The sequence below is a fragment of the Lissotriton vulgaris genome, chromosome 8 (genome assembly GCF_964263255.1).
Source record: "Lissotriton vulgaris chromosome 8, aLisVul1.2, whole genome shotgun sequence".
NCBI classification, from domain to species: domain Eukaryota; kingdom Metazoa; phylum Chordata; class Amphibia; order Caudata; family Salamandridae; genus Lissotriton; species Lissotriton vulgaris.
The window spans coordinates 1,051,620,285-1,051,636,368 of record NC_141696.1 but is presented as its reverse complement, the minus strand read 5'-3'; positions in this window follow the sequence as shown (position 1 = coordinate 1,051,636,368).

The window sequence follows — 16,084 nt, the reverse complement described above, 5'->3', positions numbered from 1 at the left end:
ATGTAAAAATCTGGGCACAAGGAGATGTGTGGAGGCTTTCAGAATTCTGAAGTCGAATTGTGCCCCTCAACTTGTAATTGCAGTGGCCAAATTCCTGGGATGGGCTTGGATAATACGCACGCGCACTTTAAAACCCCCATGAACTACACGAACTTCCTTTGGACTGTGACGATATCTTTTATTGTGTAAATTTTAAAGATTTTTATTCGCCAACTATGCATTAATGCATGCTATTTAATATGTTTTTTATTATTAGATTAGTATTTATACTGTTTAGATAGGGATGGAAGCTTTTATGACAATGTTGTCGAATAAAGTATTTAAACTTGAACTTGAAAATGAAGGGCAAATGTTATATTGAGCTAGATCTCTGAAACTGTATGTCTTAAAAAAATATTTTTACTGGGTATAAGAATACAATCAATAAAAAACAAGATACACCCACTCACTTACCCACTCAGAGACTCACACACCCACTCACAGACCTACTCATATTCTCATGCACCCACTCACAGACCCACCATCAAGCACTCAGGCACCCACTCACATACCCACTCAGACACCTATGCATCCACTCACACACCCACTCAGACATGCATGCACCCACTCACTCACCCAGTTAAATGCTCATGCACATACTCACATACCCGCTCGGACAATCATGCGCCCACTCACAGGCCCACTCAAATTCCACACATAGTGCCACTGAGAGACTTACAAAATCACTCACAGAGTCACTCAGAGACTCATATACCTACTCACAGAGACTCATGTACCCTCTTCCAGATCCACTCAGACACTCATGACCCACTCACAGACGCACTCAGAGACTAATGCACCCACTCAGATACTCATGCATCCACTCATAGAACCACTCGGACAACTCATGCAAACCGAGGGAGCCACTCAGACACTCAAGTACCCACTCACAGACCCACTCAGAGACTCATGCACTCACTCACAGACTCACTCAGACACTCATGCACCCACTCGCTCACCCAGTCAAATGCTAATGCACACAGTCACAGACCTACTAAAATACTCATGCACCCACTCATATTCCCAGGTACTCACTCAGAGACCCATGCACACACTCACACAGTCACTCACAGACCCATTGATATTCTGACATAATCCCTCAAAGACCAACTCAGACATTATGCTGCCACTAACAGATTTACTCAGAGACTCATTCATCCACTGCCACACTGACTGAGACACTAATCCCCACTCATACCTACTCACAGACTCATGCACCCACTCACAGACCCACTCAGACACTCATGCGCCCCCTCAAAGAATCAATTACACTCATGCACCCACTCACACACCCACTCAGATAACCATGCACCAACTCACTGACCCACTCATAGACTCATGCACCCATTTACAGACCCACTCTGAGACTCATGCACCCACTCACAGGCATACTCAGACACTCATGCACCCACTTACTCACCCAGACAAATGCTCATTCATCCACTCACAGACCCTGGCAGACCCACTCGGGCACTCATGCACACACTCACAGACCGACTCATATTATCATGCACTCACTCACCCATAAAGGCATTCACACAGTCAATCACTGATCCATTGATATTCTGATGCACTCACTCACAGATCCACTCACACCAGACAGACTCTCTCAGAATGTAATGTATGTTTTTATAGTCATGTGGATAGTGATGTATCTAGTGTGATTCATTAAATTATTTATTTACATTTATGAATTTTGAATGTGCTGGTGGCTACTGAATGTCTGCATTTGTTTTATGTATTTGCGATCATTTCGAAGTCATCACGAATATTTAAAAAGTAAAAATAAAATATTTATAAAGCAAGTGCACAACATTTTCGGAAAAAGGGTCACTCTGAGACGAGCCTTTGTGTTTTTTGTGTGTATGTGACAGCTACACATAAGACCGGATGCAGACTTTGAAGTTGATGAGAAACACCCTGTTGCCTTTGTCTGTGAAGTGAACTCCATCACTTCTATAGATCCTTGCATGTCAAAATGCAGGATGTTATTCTGGGTAGAGCCCATGTTATGGTCTCTGAGGAATGCCGAAACAGTTTTAATATGTTTCCTGGATTTTCAATCTGTGGATATAATTTCTTTGACCACTTCACTTTTTGTCCTTGGTATATGCTGGACTACACCAAGACACTGTGAGGCAACATTCTCATCAATTGTGCAATGGTATCCTTCATTAGGTTTTCCAGTCCAACCCAGTCAGTGTGCATGGGTCCATGCCACCACAGCTCACAGTCATGAGGTCAGAGGGTTGGTGATCCATAATGCTTTTAACCAAAGGCAGCAATTGATGCCACTTCAACCCTGTCTGTCCAATCCAAGTAATGAGCTAATTAGCCAAACCCAAGTATCTGTCACTACCACTTTTTCTAGCAGTTTTTCTTGTTCAAAAGACTTCGCTATGGCCCACTCTAACCATTTTGAAGTGAAGCAGAATTAGCAGACATGAGAAGGGTGGAACTGAATGAGGTAGTTAAAAATAAAAGGCAGTTAAAAGGAAGATGTGATCATGGTTTAAAAACAATATTTGATTGGATGCTGTGAATATGGAGGTGAATACAATTAGGTGGTGTCTTGAAAGTCTTAGTAACTAGATCTATGATTAACTGCAGAAAAAATAAAAAAGTTCAATGTAGAATTAGATATGTACTTAGGTTTGTACTGAAAATCGCACTGCAGCTCATTTTGTAAATAGTATAGCCCTCCTAGAATGTACTGCAAACTTCTCACCAGTTGGTTCTAGTGGGTTGCTATGGAGACTGTGCTAAGAGAGTATTGGAGGAAGGGTATTGAAAAGAGAGTTGTCTGTTTCAAGATATGTGAGGTCTTTAAAGTGATTGTTGTGTAACAAGGATTACGTTTCCTAGTGAGGGCTTGCTAATAAAGTGTACTGAACTCCTAAAGTCATAAAAGTGCCAAGCTAAATTTGTTTTTGGACCAGTGTTTTTTTCAGCAAATTCGTCAGGAATATTGCGAATAAGTCATGATTATGCACAAATACACTACCATATTGGCCTTCTTTGTAAAAGAGAATGAAATGGTTGACACATAATAATCATTCAGAAGTGGAATTACAAAATAACAAAAATGAAAAATATGTTTTATTTGCTGCCTTCCGCACCAGCAGAGGGTGCAAAGTTGAAATGGTTGGAATTAATGACAACTTTGTATAAGAGTGGTGTGACATTCTCACACTCAGTTTTTATATTTCCCGAGAGTATTGTATCTATTTGATAGGAGCAAAAAAATATTGACCAACAAATTCAGTTTTCAGGTATGTGGATTACTTTTAATTTGGACAAAAGAATAGAATGGAAAGGTATATGTATATGTGAGAAAAAGGTATGTGTATATGTGAGAATGTTAAAAGACAGTATGAAATGTTTTTGAAAAAATATTGAAATTATATTTAGGAGTGTATGAGTGGTTGTGTGAGTGGTTTTGTACATTTAATAACAGGTAACTATGATGCTTTAGAAGTGTATGAGAATGTAATAGTTTGTCTGATGTGCAGACTAGGAGCCTTATTACAATTTTGGGAGGACGTACGTCCGCCCAACACCATTGCAAAAAACAAAACTGCCTGACCTTAGGTTGGTAGTTCCGACCGCACTAATATGATGTAACCACCCATAGGGCTGTCACAAGCCTCCATTTGTTAATGAAAGCTTGTGCAGCAGGCAGAACACGCCCACAGCACATGCTTCCATTGACAAATGGACGCTTTGAAACATGCCTGCACCATGTGGCACTTTCCAACAGCAGGCCAACAGAGACCTGCTGTCAGAAAGTGCCATCATAATCCCAATGGCAGAGCAGTGGATGGCTCTTCCATCATTGTGGATTATGGATGGCTTCCGATGCAATGATGGGCCCTCCGCCTGATGCAATCGCCTGCCGTTTTATGATGCTGTGTGAGATGTCGGTGGGTCCAACATTGATGTGGTATCGGTCTCAGACCTACCAACTTCATAATTAGGCCCTAGGTGTATGAGAAGTTGCTTCACAATATGTTGCCCTGGAATTGTATATTGTATATTTCCTGCATGCTGCATGCTGTAATTGGTAGAAAAAACCTGTTTATTAACGTATAAACTTATACTTAACAATGTATTAGAAGACGTGGAAATATTTACATATTTATATGTGATGCGCTGTTCGCAAAGAATGTTTTTGTTTGAAATCTGCATCTTGTAGTCCTGTTTATTGTATTTTGAAAGAGGAAAACAAGGCTCAGACCTGAAAGAAAAACACATGAACTATAGGTATAGATCACAAATTAATCTGTGAAACTTGCCACCTATGTATTAGATACCATTTTGGGTAGGTGTTGCTTAAATTGTGGTTGGTGGACTTGGCCTTGTTGGCTAAAGTTCACTTAAACTTTTTGCTTTTCCCCTAGACTGTTTTCCTGGCAGAGAGCTGAAAAATTAGATGCTGTAGGTACTAGCCACTGCTATTCAGTGTGCGAGTACAGATATTCCCTGTATAAATTGCAGTGGTATTTGGTTGGCTCTGGTTAGTTTGTTTGCCTTACTAGCAATATCCCTAAGTGATGTGCACTGTGTGTACCATAGCTAGTACTAAAGAAATGTGCAGAGAGGGGACCTCAGGTCTTCAGTGAATGAATGAATGAATGAAATCCATTGTATAATGCGCTACTAAGCCCAAAGGGAGGGCCTGCGTGCTTTATGCTAAATTAGCATGTTGTCCTGACAAGTGCTACCACTTGTCAAGCCTTACTTTCCCTTTTTCATACACATGGGGCATCCCTGAAGGATGTCCTGGGTAACCCCTAGGCAGGGTGCAGTGTAGGTAAAAGGCAGGACCTGTGCTAGTGTGTGTGCTAGGCCCAGCCAGTGGAAAATACTCAATTTTCCCTCTTGAAAGGCCATCCTGCCCATAGGACAGAATGGGGGAGGCTGAGTGTAGTGTTGTTGGCCTAGTTTCCGAAGAATTGGAAAGGGAACAGTGAAGTTTGGTATGTTTGAACTCACAGCGTCATAGCGCATCTTTTTGGGGAGATGTTATGTTGCTGTGTGTCCAGACACCGCTGAGGGAGGTTGGGCCCCAGGGGAGGGGTGGAGACGGCACCAGGCTCTCCTGCACCTGGAGCGGGGAGAAGGAGAGGCTTTGCTAGGTTATGAGGCCTGGTTCAGAGCCATTAAACAATAGACCCATCTCCCTTTAGAGTGATTAAAGGTCCAGGCCCCCAGTATCAAAGAGAGGACGGTGACACTGGGGAGGGGATATGCAAGACTAATTTAGGGAGGGGTCAGGGACCCCTGAGCACAAGGAAACTTCAAAGACAATAAGGAGTATAACTGGAAGAACTGTAACCCCACGACTTTGGTTATGTTGATGATGTCATCAAGAACAGTCTCAGTATCATTCAGAGAAGTGCTGGGAGTGCTTTGAAGACGCCGTGGACTAGTCGAGTCTCTGGTGGCTTTTACCTGTCTGCAAGCGGGAAGAAAACCTCTGTCTCAGGAAGAGTTGCTGAATAGGCGGCGGGAAACACTTGACCCTTGCTTCATGATCTGGGGCTTGTGGGCAGTTTGGTGCTCTTGACTTAGGAGAGATGAAAGGGCCGCTGCTGTGGGTTTTGTTCCCCCTTCTTCCTGAGTAGGACTTTGCAGTGGGCTGCAACCTGTACCCCAAAGGCCCAAGGTGAGCTACCTCCCTTTTCGGAAACGCAGGAACATAAAGGTTTCCTGGAAGTCTCAAGTTGTGCGGTGGTGGTACCGTGTCATGGCAGCCTGAGACCTCCGAAGGGGTGCCTAAGGTGACCTTAGGCACACGGAGCGAATTAAGATTCTGATGAGCTGGGTGCATGTCTTGGTGCGGCTACAGGTGTTGGAGCACCTGTGGATTGTGGGCATCGTAGAAGAGAGCTGAGATTCAGGATGCGCAGGGGGTGCGTTGCGCAGTGCAGTCCAGGCACTAGTGAAGAGTGCTGGGACATCCTGGGCCTCCGACACGTGGGTCAGCGTGTGGTGGTGCAGCCAGGGCATTAGTGGAGAGCGCCTGGTACCTCATGTGCACCAGGAGGAGAGGTGAGACTCAGACGTGCAGTGTGCGTGTCATGGTGTGACCCAGGCATTAGTGGACAGTGCCTGAAGGCCGTGTGCACCAGGAGACAGAGTGAGTTGCGGATGCGCCAGGGGTTGCGTGTTGATGGTGCCACCGGAGGTGCTGGTGAGGAGTACAGGGGAGCTGTGAGCACCTGCGAGCGAAGAAGTCCCAACAGCGCTGGAAGGGAGGGCCAAGTGATCGGGCCATTGAAGGAACTTGAGGTAGCCCCAGCGTCGTGTGGAAGGCTTAGTGGAAGGAGTTTGTGCCGAATGTTGGTGGGCCTTACTGGCAGCCCCGCAAGAGCTGAAGTACCGTCCCAAGCGCGCCTTGCTCATGGTGACAAGGTTCTGGAGTGAGGCCAATCCACTGCGGCAGGAGAGGAGAGTGGGGTCATGCCCCCCAGGTAAAATGGATCATCGCCTGGGGTGGGGTGCGGGCCCGGAGGGACACTCTCTCGGCCTCTTGCTGCTGTCAACTGTGTGCACCTTTTGCTCCAGCCCAGATCTCAGTTCGTGCTGGTCCCGGACGAGGCCGTACAGGGGCCAGGGCCCGGAGTGGAACTTGGGTGTCATTGTTGATCTGTGTTGGGGGCAACCGGTCACACAACTTCTAAAAACAGTTGTATAACACTTTGCATAGTTGCTGCTAATGAACCATCGAACTATTGGATGACGTCTGACACTAGAGGTGCTTAACGAACTCAGGGGTTAGTGCGCTATGCACTACGTTATTTTTCCAGGAAACACTTACAATGTTACAGCAGGTGCCCAAATTGAAGCTAATTTCTTTGTACCATTTACAAAATGGTTACAAAGGAATTAACTTCAACTTGGACACCTGCTGTAAGCCTTTAAGTGCTTACTGAGCGGCGACTCCTTGCCTATTTGCAACTATTCTCTGACCCTGCTCTGACCCTCGAAGCAGGGCCAGAGAATAGTTACAAGTGTGGCACGAGGCTCCTGTCCCAAAAATTAAACCTCAACAGGAAGCACTTACAGATAAGTAACAGGTGCCCGAGTTGAAGCTGAAATTCAGTAGCCTTTTAATCAGCCAAAACATTAGTGAGCACATCGAGGCTGGGCAAGTGTGCTTTAACCCCATCCCTGCTGTCGGAAATTAGCTGTAATGCTCGAGGGAGGTCTTTGCATCCATGAGTTTCTCGAGCGTGATCCCCTTGTAGTTCCTTGCTTTCTCCTCACCTGCTGCCCTGCTCGCTCTCTGACCCTTACACAAGAGGCATGTGCACACGCATAGAAGCCCCGCACCACACACTAGCAGTATCAAACATTTTTCCCGCCCTTTCCCAACTATGATGGACAGCTCACTCAAGGGACCTCGCCGCCTTTTGGCGCAGTGGCAAAGTTACAGGCACACATGGTCAGTGGAGACAAATCTTCTGCTCCTTTACGCAGCTGCAGTGTAGGAAAAGCACTATACATTTACACAAGGAGGTAGCACTTACTGATTAGCCAGTACTCCAGTTGAGTAGAGGTATTGCACAAAATGGTGGCATCTTTGTGGATAACTATGCAGGGCAGGATTCATTCTGGCACGGGGCTCCTGTCACAAAAATTAAACCTCAACAGGAAGCACTTACAGATATAGCTGGTGCCCGAGTTGAAGTTCAAATTCAGTAAAGTTTTTAATCACCCCAAAACATTAGTGAGCACGGTCAAGGCTGGGCAAGTGTGCTTTACCCCCATATCTGCCGTCGAAAACTAGCTGTAATACTCGAGGGATGTCTTTGCATCCATGAGTTTCTTGAGCGCGATCCCCTTATAGTTCCTGTGGCCAGGAGGCTGCTTTCTCCTCACTCGCTGCCCTGCTCGCTCTCTGACCCTTTACACAAGAGGCGGTGTACACACGCATAAAAGCCCTGCACCACACACTAGCAGTATCAAACGTTTTTCCCTCCCTTTCCCAACTATGAAGGACAGCTCACTCAAGGGACCTCGGCGCCTTTTGGTGCGGTGGCAAAGTTACAGGCAAACATGGTCAGTGGAGACAAATCTTCTGGCCCATTACGCAGCTGCAGTTTAGGAAAAGCACTATACATTTACACAATGAGGTAGCACTTACTGATTAGCCAGTAGAAAGTACTCCAGTTAAGTATGGTACAAATCGCAAAAAAACTCTGCAATTTCGCTGGGAAATCCGTGAATTCGCAGTTTTTTTGCGATTTCGCACGAATTTGCGGATCGCAGATCCGCAAAATTTGCCCATACTTATACGTTATGTTTCTCTTGCAGGAACCAGGATTATAGCGTAGCGCACTGCACTGTACTGAATTGCACTGTGATGCATTACCTTATTCCTTCCTTGCACAGGGCATGCTGTTGGTGATATGCAGTGCATTGTTTTCCTGTCACACTGTATTTAATTGCAGCATGACACATTGCTGTATTTCTTCCTTGAACTGGGCATGCTGGTAGTGAACCGAGTTGCATTATCTTGTGTTGACTCAGTACATGATTTTGACGCTACGCATTGCATTGTTTCACTGTGGCACTCTACAGGAACCCATCGCTCAGTAGTGTAGTATTCCTTGTACTTTGGAACTTTGTGTGAATCTAGTGATACGAAGTACCTAACCTGTTGAGAACGGTTAACAGTCAGCGTAACTGTTGGTTAGAAGCATTGGTTGGGTATTAGGACCACCCAACCCACTGAAAAGCTATATTACCCAGTGTATATATGCGGGAGTTGTATCGTGTCTTCATTTCGTACATATTTTTATATAAAGTATACTTGTTTTATACAAACTCGTGTGGAGTCCATTTGTGGTGAAATCATTGGGATTGCTGTGGGCGTGGTTGCACACACTGAACACTTGTGTCTTGGAGATAAACCTGGCTGCTCATGTCAAGCTACTAAGGTGGTGAGCAGAGCTGTCTCGGACAGTGTCCTTTCTTGGCCCAACATGGGAGCAGGGGGGTCCGGGTCGCGCACATGACAACAACGGTGCACGTGGGAATGGCGGCTTCTAACAGTGGTACTGGTTTGTATCTGCTTAGTTGGTAAGACATGCTCCTTAAACTAAAAAGGAGCCAGAAGTGTAGTATAAGAATCATAGACATAGTTAAACATGTATTGATCAATCCTTTACTTGTCACCCTGTCTGTGCACTCTCACTGCCAGCTTCATGTGTCACGTAAAAGCTACTTCACAATCCTTCACTCAAACATACAGCCACTCATGTACCCACTCACTCACCTATACAGTTACTCAAACACCCACTCACTCACCATTACAGCGACTCCCACTCTTCCTTATGACCACTCACACAGCAACTCACTCAGTTATACAATCACTCACACTCACCTATACAGTTGCTGATATACCGTCTCACTCACCAACACAGCTACTCAAAAACCCATTCACTCATCCATACAGCTACTTATGCAACCACTAACTCACCCATACACTTAATCCCACAGCTACTCAGTCACCCATACAACCAGTCAGATATCCATTCACTCATACAAGTACTCACACAGCATTTTACTTATCCACACAGACAGTTATACTGCCACTCGGTCACTCATACATCTACTCACACATGCTCTCACTCATCCATATAACCATTCGCATTACCAGTCACTCTCTATATGGTCACTTACACAGCAACTAAATCACCCATACAGCTACCCACACATACACACTCACTCACCCATGCAGTCACTGATACAGCTACTCATTCACCCATACAGATACCCGCTTACCCATACAGCCATTGATGCAACCACTCACTCACGCACCCACCCATATAGCTACTGACACAGCTGCTAACTCATCCATATAGCCATTTACATACTACTCACTCTCCTGTACAGCTAACCACACACCCACTAACCCACCTATAAAGCCACCTACACTAGCACACACGAACCCATGCAGGTACTCAAACAACTTTTTCACTCAAAGAGCCACTCATACTAGCACTCACTCACTCATAGAGCTACTCACACACCCGTTCTCTCATATAACCACTAATACACCCATTCACTTACCAATACAGCAACTGGCACAGACACTAACTTACCCATACAAGCATTCACGCATGCATCTACTCAACCATATATCCTCTCACACAGGTACTTTCTCAATCATACAGTCACTCATACAATGCTCACTCACTCATACAACCAGTGACACACTCACTCACTCACCCATATACCTACTCACAAAGCCACTCACTCATCCATATTGTAATTTACACTACCCCACGCTCACTCATACAGCTACTCACATACCCTCTCATACACATAGATCAACTCACACTAGCAGTTACTCACCCATACACTCACTTACAGTAGCACTCCCTCACCCAGTCACTCACAATGCTGCACGCTCTCTCATATAGTCACTGACACTAGCACTTACACACCTACACAGCTACTCACACACTCATTGAGTTATCCACACAACCACTCAAATACCTACTCACACAACTATACAGCCAGTCATTCTCCCATACAGCACACTTTGTCTTTTTTTAACCATAAAAGGAGGTTCTGACAAGAATATTTTTTTTTAACTTTTTGTAGAACTGTGTTTCTTGGTGATTTTCTAATATTTTGTATTTTTTTGTATTATTAATCAAACAAAATGGCAATGGGGAGAACAATTGAATAAGCAGCACAAAAATAGAGCAAAAACTAGGATACATGAAAAAAATTAAAATCTGTCTTTCTTTGCAGCTTCAGTGATGGCATCAATAGACTGCTCTCCAGCTATTAGTGGTGTGCTGCAGTCCAGGCAATATATGCTATTTGGGGATGAGGTATCTCTACTTCACTGGGAACTCTCTCTCCTGGGACAGATGGGGTAGCCCAAGATATAGAGGGTTCCCTCTCAATCTCCCCCTTCCTTGCCCTCTTCAAGCTGTTGAAGTAGTACATTTTAAGTGGTACTGCATGGAAGTTGTTTTATATTAATATTTTTTATTGGTACCTCTAGAGAGAGTCTTCCCACACAAGCTGCATTTGAACAATTTTGCAACTGTTTTGGATTCTGCCTAGAGAATCGTGAACAATTCCCAAGCAATGCTTTGTTTTTTTGGTGCAGGCCCTTCTTCAGCACTCTCTTCTTGTTCCACCTCCTGCTCCTACTCCTCTGCCTGCACGGGCACCTCCTCTTTCTGATCTCCTCCTGATGCCATTTTGTTAAAAAAAAAAGAAGCAATGAAAAACACCAAACACAATGCAATAAGAAAAGCACAGACCAGCTCTTGAGAATAATCCATTATTTGGAAGATTAAAGAACACGAAAATGGTTGAGGATTTCCTATAAAGATAAATAAAAACGGTGTTGTCCAATCAAATTTCTTTCCTAAATAGTCACGTGATCTACGTGAAAACTAATGTAGTTGCGACTACTGTCATCGTCACAAAAACGGGAAATACAATTTAAAAGTGGTTTTCTTAAAGAAAGATTGCAGATAGATAAGTTTAAATAGTATGATATTAGACAGCTGTTCTCAAACATTGTTTAAAATATGTGTATATATGTGTTTTACACTTTTTGAAAAACACATGGACTTTGCAAATCTTCTGGGGAATCCAAACATACATATTGAAATAATTTGCCACAAATTTGCAACAATTGCAATAATTCGAAAAAAAACTATGTATTAAAACAAATGACGAGTGATACAGAGAAATACAAAAATGGATGGTCTATTATGCATGTGTAGTATATAATATGAAGTAGACATTTGCACAATGACAGAATAGTAAGCAATTTCAAAGTCCAAAGTAACAGCGAAGACTGCACATTTTCGACAAAACTGTAGACTCATCTTTAAAAATTAGTTTTCGATCAGAACATCATATTTATTTGAGAAAAATTAGACCTATGCAAGAAACATTTAGAGATATAAGCATAGCATATGCCCCAGGTAAACCTCTACTTGAGAAAAATGAACATGATTCTATCTTTTTAGGCTGGGCAAATAGAAACCAGAAACATTTCTTTTAAAGACCCATATTGAAGAATAGTCGGAAATCGATAACAAAAGAGAATACATTGAACATACATTGAAGTAAAATCTAAACTTCAGTGAGAGTGACAATTACATTCTTTAATCACATCTCTTACTAGGACCAAAACGCATGTTTCCATCCTTTAAGGGCATCAGTATGATTAAGTGTGGGCAGTGAGCTCTGCTATGTTGGTGGAGCGTGCAACGTTTTTTTTGCTCCTCTTTTGGCTTGGAACGCAGAGTTTTGGGGAAAAAGTTAACTCTGCCTCAGACGTAGTGGAGTTTATCACCCCCGGGTACTTGCCTATGATGATGATGAGAGCAGCCCAACCAAGGTCAGGCCCCGCCCAGGCCCTGGTGCTAGCCTATGATGATGACTGCTGCCCGACTGAGGCCAGGCCCCACCCAGGCCCTGTTTCTGCTTTCACCTTTGTCAGCCATTCTCATTCGATTCTCTCTCCATAACTACAGTCTTGCAGCATGAGATTGTCTCTCCTCTCACTTAGCTGAAACCATGGACCATGGCCTCTCTGGAGCAGGTCCACCGCCCACTGGAGGAGGTCAGGCGGCCACAGCTCCTCCGCTTCTGGCCGGAGCTGGGTTCAGAGAAGTGGGCGGTGCTGCTTTCTGTGAGAGGAGAGCAGCACTACCAGGGTGCAGCTGGGGCCCATGGGGGCTGAGGTGACCAAGGGCCATGAAAAATGGAACCCCTGCCTTCCAAACTCATGGACAGTGTCTGCTGCAGTGACTCTGAGTCTTTGGAGAACTGGGAGTAGGAAGGTGAGTGCAGTGCTTCTAAGAGAGGTGTACGTGTTTAAACAAAAGAGAATAATTCTACATAGTTCAACTCTGCACACTCCACCAACCCTTGAATACTAAGGCAATCAAACCACAAGCCAACAGGCCATGGATCCAACTGCTGCATTACAATACTGGTGGTTGGAGCCTATTTGGTCGGATGAAAGACCACCCCCTCAGCCAGGATCAGAGCTCCTGAATGGGTGGCGGTCTGAGCAGAGTCCGACAATGGCAGCTGTGTCGATGCTGGCACCACCGTCGGGATTACAAGATCCATTTCCGTCAATCTTTTCATGGTCGGAACACCACCATGTAAAGGTTGTCTGAAATGGACATTCTGCCATCCAAACAGGTCCATTGTGTGCCACTGTACAGTGGCCCAAGGGATACACGTAGTGTCCCCACTCACGTTTGTGCACAGTGTGCCATGCAGGACTTGGTGCAAGGGACATGGTGCTCGGACATGCAGGATGTGCCTTCACAGCATCTGCATGTGCTGTGGCCCTTTTTCAGGGTGCAGTATGTACCCGTTATATTGCCAACTGCCAGCCCGGCGGTAGCATCCTAATATTGTTGTTAGACTGCCTGAATGCATGTCGGCAGTCTCCTGACCACCGAAATAGCGGTCTGTAGTCTGAACGTCTGGCCTGAAAACAATGCCCTTAGCATGGAAATGCATAAAAACAATTGCATCACTCATGCAACCAATTGGACACCCATAAACTCACTAAACTATTCTGTGAAACATCAAAAGTAGCACTTGCGGTGCCACTCAGAGATTCACACAGGCCACTGACATACTCCCACTCAGACACCCACACACACACACGCACTAGTATACCCACTACCCGAACCACACAAGTGCTCACACAATCATTGTGAAATATTATAGGTTAAAGTAGTGGAAATGTTTTTTTGAAAAACCTTAGAAAATCCCTGAAAAAACCAAGGTTACAGGGACATTATAGTTAGGCTCACATTTTACTCATACAAAACAGCGAAATTAATCAGCCACTGTTACCTGAGTTAACTATAATTTAAGCCCCACAGGGCACTACTTATGATCTCACATATTACATCGCTGTCCCAGTAAAATTTGTTTTTACATATATAGTCATATACACATATATACATAAATGCGTACATACATCTATAACTATATATAAATACATATATGTAATTCACATTATTAACGTAATTATATTTATACTAATTTGAATTCTTAAATTACGTTTCATATAGGTTTATTTATATATATATTTTTGTTAGCTTTTACTTTTAAGTTATTGTTACTATTTTCAATCCATTTTTTTAAAACCATTTTCGGACATGTTCTGGGTGAAGAATAGCCTTGCAATTTTCAGGATTGTCTCCTAACTCTCCTGTACACCTTTTCTCCAATTGTTGAAGAGTAGACACAGCTCTTTATAAGTTTTGAATGTGTGACCTGTTTAAAGGACCTACTCCCATGTTGTCGCTGTGTTAGCAGATCCTCTACTGGACAACAACGCTTGAAACAAAGGTTCACAACAAAGCAGGACATGGCTTTCTCCACCTCTCTGGCAGGCAGTTATATACAGTAGATGGAGAACTCTCTTTTCATGTCCAGTCAGATTATCTTTTTGCTATGATTTAAGTATGAATCTCTCTCTCTCTCTCTCATAAACTTTTATTCGGTAACAAATCATGTAACCAAAAAAAGTACAAGAATAAAATATAGTACTACATATTAAAAATCACTGCATGTTACATTAAGAACAGTAAGAAAACATTAAAAACCATGATTAAAAACAGTTCATTGGGATAGAAAACAAATAAAGGAAAATACTTCAATGATTACAACAAATTTTTAGACATGATTTTAAGAAGCAAGCTACGCATTTGGCAGAATATTGAGTGTCCAGGAACTGCAAAGCTAAATAAGCAGTCCGACAAGTTCTCAATCCCAGTTACCGAAGTATAGGAATGATCCAGCGCTTGCAGGATCTCATAGTATCTGCAAAACAATATTACATGAATTGATGAATGAGATGATATACCATCGCAAGGGCATTTCATGAGGGTATGCGACCAGTCCTTTGCTGTTGGAAAAGTAACTAGGCGGAAAAAGGAATCAAAGCGAAACCTAGTCAAAACGTACTTTTCATGGTTAGTTAGGTGGTAAGACAAATATGGCTGAATTCCCAAAACAGTCTGGACAGACAGGATCTGTACATTTGAAGTTTTCATGACTTCCTGTGTAAGGCGTAAATCTCTCAGATGGCTTAAACACAGTTTTTTCAGATCTTTCCTGGTGATAGCAGGGGTTTGAGAAATAAGATGTATGATTCAAGTCTTTAAGGAAGTTAGAGACATATAAAAGCCAGGGGATTTTATTCCAGTTAGCCAAGGACAAACAGTCAGTTATCAGAGAACGGGTAAGATGACATTGCTCTTTAGACCAAATACAGTGCCATAACAGGATCGGCTGGCATTTGATGTTATCTGTCAGGTAATCAATACCTAGCTCGACATGGCAACCGTACGTTAGGACACGTTGTGGTAGAGCCAAAAGATATTTTAAAAACCCATTCTGGACCGTCTGGAGAGTGGCTGTAGCAGCGTAACCCCATACCCCTGCTCCATAGGTTGCTACGCTGTGACATTTGGCATGGTAAATTTTAAGCAACTCTCCTGGGGCTGGTTTACCCAGTTTCCTAGAAAAGGAAACTAGGGCGGAGGTTGATCTTTGCAAGAGTAGCTTTTTACTTGACATGGCTTGTTTCCAAGAAAGTCAACTAAAATTCCTAAATAGGGATATTCTCTGGTGCGTTCCAACCTGACTTGGTCTATAAAAACTGACTTAGGGTTCTTCGCCTTGGGGCCAAGATGCATGACAAAAGTTTTCTTTTTATTTACTTTTAGGCCTAAGGAGAGCATGAAGTTGCAATACCTATTTAGCTGGTTCTGTAGCTGGTTTAATGTCCTGGCTAGGATTACTGAATCATCCACGTATAACAAAGCGGGAATGGGACGTTGTTTGATAGATGGAAGGTCCTGGCAGCCTTCAAGCATGGCAGCTTCCAGGCCATTAGTGTATAAATTAAAAAGGAAGGGAGCCAGGACACAGCCCTGTCTAACTCCTTTAACAACAGAAAATGATGGTGTTAATTCTCCGCCGATCCCATACCTGACGCACGCAGTAGCGTCAG